Source organism: Diceros bicornis, chromosome 20, assembly GCF_020826845.1.
Source record: "Diceros bicornis minor isolate mBicDic1 chromosome 20, mDicBic1.mat.cur, whole genome shotgun sequence".
NCBI classification, from domain to species: domain Eukaryota; kingdom Metazoa; phylum Chordata; class Mammalia; order Perissodactyla; family Rhinocerotidae; genus Diceros; species Diceros bicornis.
The window spans coordinates 61,199,010-61,205,907 of record NC_080759.1 but is presented as its reverse complement, the minus strand read 5'-3'; the positions used below and the strand labels follow the sequence as shown (position 1 = coordinate 61,205,907).

Here is a 6,898-nt window from a genome sequence, read left to right as displayed (position 1 = left end):
GCTGGTTGGCGTGGCCTTTGGCAGCCCTTGACTACTGCTCTGAGCCTGGCCCTGGCTCCGTGATGGCCCCTCGGAGCAGTGGCTACCCCCAGGCATGGGAGGTGGAGGCATGGTGTCCCGTAATGTCAGCCGTGAGCAAACAGCCCCCTTTGTTTTACTCAGGCTGGGTCACGGGCACCTGTGCTGACCGTCCTCAGCAGACGCAGCTATATGCCAGGTCCCCTGTGGCTGGTCCCCCAACAGCACTGAGTGGGGGACTGTCACATGGGTGCAAGTCGACGTTGTCCCTGCTGACCATCACCAGGCACCGTCACGCATCGCAGCCCCAGGAGGGGGACACGGGTTCGACTCTCCCCTGCAGAAATGGGCTCAGCAGAGGGCAGTGAGCAGGAAAGGATGGGCAGCTGGGGCAGGCCTTCTTGTGGGGACGCGCCCTCTCCAGGCCTCTGCCCATCACCAGGGAGGAGCCAGGCTTCCTGACCCCGACACGGCAGAGAGCCAAGGTGGGACCCGGGCAACGGGACAACTCAGCCACCATCCCTGGTGTCCTCCCACCCCTGGTAGTGAGAAGGGTTTCACTTCCGGAAGGTCCCTTCCTCCCTTCCTGAGTGACTTCAGGAAGGAGGAGGAACAGGAGAGGTGCCTGCTCCTTGAAGAGGCCCTTGAAGGGCCAAGTCATGGTGAGAGCCTTGCTGAGGCGCTCAAGGTGGAGCCTGAAGCAGAGCTGGGGCTGCCCGGGAGGCCCTCGTGTGGGGATGGCACCCTGTGCATCTGTCAGGCAATGCCCTGAGGGAGGGTGGCCTGAGGGGCGGTGCCTGGGCCTCAGCGGCAGGAGCCGTGTAGCTCGGGAAGGAAGGAAGGAAGGACAGAAGGAAGGGACCTGCTGGTGAAGGAGCTCAGCCATGCTGGGCCCCGTGGGCGAGGACGGGCGCTGCGGGGATGCTCATGCAGCGGGTGGGTCTCTGGAGCTGCAGACCAGCCTTGCTGTGCAGAGGGCCTGGGCAGCCTCTTCCTTCATGCACACAGGAGCTGACCTGAAAGGCAAGTCAGCCGGTCCCCTGGCCTCAGGTGCAATCACCGCAGTCCACTGGGATGAGCAGGTTCAAGTGCTCGATGGACGTGCTTGAGGTCAGCCACACAGCACGTGGGGAAGCTGCACCGCCCCTTCTGTGCTCTCCCCAAGGCCCACAGGCTCACCCCTGCACCCCCCAGGGTCCCGCTGCAGCCTGGGCCTGGGTCAGCCCGGCTCTGTCTTCCTGGGCCCGTCTCCTAGCGGGCAGCCGTGGCGGATCGTGTAATGTCTCCAGGCGCTGGTCTCCTCCTCGGGAGGAGGGATGCCCATGGCTCTGATCTCCCGGACTGTGGGGGATTCCTGAGGTACCCTTGGTGTCTCACGTGCTCAGGAGGACGTGGGCAGGCGTGTGGCGAGTGCACAGACGACGTGGTCGCTGTTCCCATGTGAATTCCCTCCCAGCACCTGGGAGACGTCGGCTGCCTTCCCGGGAAGACTGAGGACATGCCGATGTGTCGGACCCTGGAGAATGGCCGGGGGAAGGAGAAGATGGCGGTGGAGCATGCCAGCATTTCACTGTGGACTCCCCCCACGGTCAGCTTGGACGTCCATGGGACAGCATGCTCCGTTCTGGGTGGTCGTTCCTCGGGGCTGTGCTCCTGCTCCAAGTGTGTGTCAGTACCTCACAGTGGACCGAGACTCCCACGGCGGGGGTCGTCCATGTGGGCAAAATTCACCAGGCTGGTCGTCAACTGTGCCCGCTGCCTAGCGTCACACTTGCAGCGTTGTGGGTCACAGAGCTGGCTGCACATCTGCTGCCCGATCCGTGCGCCATGAGAGCCCCGGTGGGGTGGCCACGCTCCTACAGCTGTCGGGGACCAGGTGCAAAGTCTCCAGGCAGACCCTCCCGGAAGGCAGAGAGCGGATAAACATCCTCTTAGCACGTGCCCACCTGCCACCGCTGGCTTCCCGTCAAGCCCCCGGGGGGGCCATCCCCAGGCAAGGCTCTCTGTGCCGGCTCGGGGCTGAGTCTGGAGATCAGGAGCTGGCTCGGCAGTATGCTTGTTCCCTGTTACTGAGCCTGATTCACCCCAGCCAGGAGCGTGAGATGGCAGGAGAGCCCCAGCCAAGGCCGGCAGGGACGAGAATGCCGCCCTGGACCAGCCACCCCCCCAGGAACCAGGGACCAGAGACCCTCCCTGCTCCCGGGTCCACTGTCTGTTGCTCTTGTGTTTTGCCAACGGTCAGATCTGGGAGGATAAATAAGACCTGGAGTGTCCGGCTGCAGCCACAGAAACGCGACCGTGGTGGCCAGCCAAGGCGGCCAGCACAGCGTTTGAGCCCCACCTGTGCCTTCCCTCCAGAACGCAGGCTGGGGTCCCCAGGTGGGCACAGGTTGGTCCCTGTTCTTGGGGAAGTCCTGGTCTCGCGGGGCGGCAGGAGCGTGAGCATCGTATTAAATGCGGCTGTGCAGAGGTCCCGTCTTGCGAGGGCTCGTGTGGGGCTGGTCAGTGAGTTGGGGCGGCCAAAACCAGCACAGACCAGGCGCCTCAGACACCTGACGTCCACTGACGACAGCTCTGGGGGCTGGAGCACACGATCAGGGTGTCAGAAGCGGGGGTCCTGCTGAGAACGGCGGGGGAGGCTCTGCTCCAGCTTCTCTCCTTGGCGTGAGGACGGCCGTCTTCTCCCTGTGCCTCCACACCCTCTTCCTCTGCGCACCTCTCTCACTCTTCACGTGACATTCTTTTTATAGGGTCACCAGTCCTATAGGTTTAGGGCCCACTCTAATGACCTCATGTTAACTCAACCTCTGTAAAGATCCCAGCTCTGAATAAAGTCACATTCATAGGAACTGGGGGTAGGACTCTAACACATGAATTTGGGGGACACAATTCAACCCCTGACACAGGTTGTGAGAAAACAGAGAAGGAGGTTTTTCGGTGAGCCCGTGGGGGGCAGGCCTGAGGAGTGGAGGGTCAGTGCTGGCAGACCTGGGGGCAGCCTCCAGCGGCCTGAGTGCCCGTAGAGGAGTTCCTGAGGCCAAGGGCTGCTCCCTGCCCCCTGCCTCCCCACAGGTAACCTCTCCAGGTCCCCCTGGAACATGCCTTAGCAGCCCTTACACTAGGCCGGTCACACTCCCCCCGAGGACACGGGAATGACCCTTGGGGAAGCAGACAAGCCAGGGCCAGTTCTCTCAGGCCCTCCACATGCCCACGGCCCTGAAGCCTGGAGCCTGATTCCTCCAAGGGAAGAGGGCAGTGGCCCAAGGTGGAAAGGTCAGGAGAGGGGGCGCCAAGCACACAGCGTCCCTGGTTGGGTCCCGCTCCACGACAGCTGTGAACCCCCACATCTTTCAGGTGCTTCAGGGGGCAGGGGGCAGGTGACTGGGTGGGGCGTGAGGTCCCGTCCTTGGAGCTCCCCAGTCAGGGTGGCATCACCTCCGGAGCTCACAGGGAAGGGATGTGTCACTTGGACCTGCGAGGGGTGCTCCTGCCTGGGGCTCCTTCCCAGCCTCCACGTGGCCCTGAGTCAGTGGCGGCCACGCTGGAATTTGGATTCTGACTCAGCCCTTGTGGGGTGAGCCAACATGGGCCTTTCTACAGGCTCCTGGGGGCAAAGGATGGTTCAGGAACCGGGGCTTGGGGACATCAACCCTCCTCGGCGACACGGGGTTGGGGGGTCTGGGGCAGCCCAGGCAATCACCCAAGAGTGGAGAGGAAGCGCACTGCATCCAGTAAGATGCTTGGGTTCCCCCCCAGAGGGCCGCTCTGCGACACTCAATCCTGGCAAGGGACAGCTTCTCTGGGGAAGTCCTCCCAGCCCACCCCTGGGGGCCTGTGACTCAGAGGAGAGTGGTTTTGCTAAAATGAGTCATTGTAAAAAGCCCTGGAGGATATACATACACATATGCAAAAATAACAAACCAATCCGTGTTCCTCCACCCAGAGAACACTACCAATTTTATGATTTTTTAAAATGTTTTTAATAAAATCTTTAAATGGGATCATGCTGTTTATTCCATTTCATAACTTGTGATTTTCTGCAATGACGTGTTAGAGCGTCTTCCTGCCACTAGATGCAGGTCTCCTCGTCGTTTTTAGGTGCATTTTACCACGTGATGCTGGGAATGAAGTTCAAGATTTAAAACAGAGCTTGAACGATTATTACCGGTTCTCATGCTTCGATGTTTCCGTTTTTTTCTGGTGTAGAGCTCAATGTGTGCTGACTGATTTCAGCTTGAAACCACGTCTGAAAAAGAAATTTCCCCGGAATTCACCTTCTTGCAACATCGGGGAAAACCCTGCTCGCAGCGCCACCGTGCGGCGAGTGGAGTCCAGGATGAGGAGTGAGCTCGAGTCACTGCTCGCTTCTGGAAAACTGCCACACAGCCGGCACCCAGCAGTAGCCGCCTGGGTGGAAGCTTGTTCCCTCCTGCGGTCCCAACGCGTTTATATTACCCGGGTGCTTGTGTTTCAATGTTCCGGTTGCATAAAGCCTGTTCTCTAGTGAGTCTCAGGTGCACCCCCAATCTCCTCCATGAGCCCCTGTCCCCTGGCCCTGGCCCAGCCTCCGCGTGTGCAGGAGGAACAGCGAACACCCACGGGCCCGGTCAGAGGCCCTCAGGGCTCAGCTCCCAGGACAAGCAGAGGGAGCATAAAACTACTAGGTGAGTGCTCAGTGGCTGAAGAGAGCCTGGGATGGTGGGCAGTGAGCAAGAGCTTCTGCAGAATCTTCCAGAACGGCCGGTGAAAGAGAAGACGGCCCACAGAAGAGGAAGTATGGCCCATAAACAAAACTGCTCAACTGCCGTGGTCGGGAAACAAAGACAGAAACAGAAGTGAGGTTGTTTCCCACCGCCACTGGACAGGCCACACTGGACAGCAGAGGGAGGCCCAGCGCTGCGGGACGCGGATCAGGGGCCACTTACACCTGGTTATGTCAGTTGTGCACGGCACGTTTGGTTGAAGATAGATTTTACAGGAAATCATGTAAAAACACAAGTCATCCCCTGACCCTGGGCGGAGGGAGTTTTGATGGTAAATGGGTGTCTGAGATTTTAATTGTTTGCTCCTCTCTCCAACAGCCGGAAGGAAGGATCCGCGCACTTACTGGAATCTAATCACAGCACCCCCCTGCTCCAGGCACCTCCCAGCTCCATCTCCCCTGCTGGCCTCCCCTCCCCGGATCCCGGCCTCAGTCATCCCCACTCCTCTGGGCTTGGGGGGGTAACCAGAACTAGCACAAATTAGTGTAATTTTTCTAGAGAGAAATTTGGCAATATGTGTCAAAAATTTTAAAATTGCATACCTTTTGGCCTAGAGTAATTCCACTGTAAGACTCTGTGGGGAGGGATGGGGGGCAACTACTGGAAATCATCAAAATGCACCATTGCCTGTCTGCATGTGGGCCAGAGCTAAGAGGGGCCTTCACACTGTACAATCGGAAAAACAAACCAACAAATAAAGAAGGGTATGTGACAGAGACCCTTCAGTCCTGGCTGTAAACAAAGGGGTCCCCTTGAAACGGGGAACGATGAAGTTAAAAATCTTCCCAGGGCTAGAAGAAAGCAAAAACTCTGAGATAGCTTTGCTAACTGCAGCTGTGCAGACTCAACATAATCAACTGTTGTTTAAAACTGACCAGGTCTGTCTGTCCCTCCTTAGTGTATGAGCTGTCTCTCCCGGGAATTCAAGGTCCAGACATCAAGATCCAGCCTCGCAAGGCCAAATGCAGGCTGCAGATGAAAACGAACCAGAAAAGTCCAGACAGTCAAGGGAAAGAAATTCAGTCTTCAAGACCAAATGCAGGCTGGTGGGAAGGTGCCAACCAGCATGGCCACATGCTCCCCCTCCCCTCCCTAAAACCCCAGCACACCCTCCCCCTCCCCTACCTAAACCCCAGCACATGCTCCCCCTCTCCTGCCTAAAACCCCAGCACATGCTCCCCTCCCCCACCTAAAATACAGCGCATGCTCCTCTCCCCTACCTAAACCCCAGCACCTGCTCCCCCATACCTAAACCCCAGCACACGCTCCCCCTCCCCCACCTAAATCCCAGCACACGCTCTCCCTCCCCCACCTAAAACCCCAGCACATGGTCCCCCTCCCCTACCTAAAACCCCAGCACATGCTCCCCCGCCCCCACCTAAAACCCCAGCACACGCTCCACTCCCTCACCTAAAACCCCAGCACACGCTCCCCTCCCCTACCTAAAACCCCAGCACACGCTCCCCTCCCCCACCTAAAACCCCAGCACACGCTCCCCTCCCCTACCTAAAACCCCAGCACACGCTCCCCTCCCCCACCTAAAACCCCAGCACACGCTCCCCTCCTCTACCTAAAACCCCAGCACATGCTCCCCTCCCCCACCTAAACCCCAGCACCTGCTCCCCCTCCCCTCTCTAAAACCTCAGCACCTGCTCTGCCTCCCTTCCCTAAAACCCCAGCACACGCTCCCCCTCCCCTACCTAAACCCCCAGCACACGCTCCCCTCCCCCACTAAAACCCCAGCACACACTCCCCCTCCCCTACCTAAAACCCCAGAACCTGCTCCCCCTCCCCCACCTAAAATTCCAGCACACGCTCCCCCTCCCCCACTAAAACCCCAGCACACGCTCCCCTCCCCCACCTAAAATACAGCGCATGCTCCTCTCCCCTACCTAAACCCCAGCACCTGCTCTCCCCATACCTAAACCCCAGCACACGCTCCCCCTCCCCCACCTAAACCCCAGCACACGCTCTCCCTCCCCCACCTAAAACCCCAGCACATGCTCCCCCGCCCCCACCTAAAACCCCAGCACACGCTCCACTCCCTCACCTAAACCCCCAGCACATGTTCCCCTCCCCCACCTAAAACCCCAGCACCTGTTCCCCCTCCCCTACTT

The 6,898-nt window shown here is 59.2% G+C and overlaps 1 long non-coding RNA gene across 1 annotated transcript; it reads left to right on the top strand.

Annotated features, from left to right (window-relative positions):
• Nucleotides 1-4,198: 4,198 nt before the first annotated feature.
• On the top strand, nt 4,199-5,878 carry LOC131418931 (uncharacterized). The gene is made up of 3 exons (XR_009223078.1): nt 4,199-5,004; nt 5,100-5,485; nt 5,680-5,878. It is a non-coding gene; the product is annotated as an uncharacterized LOC131418931 (long non-coding RNA).
• Nucleotides 5,879-6,898: the final 1,020 nt, after the last annotated feature.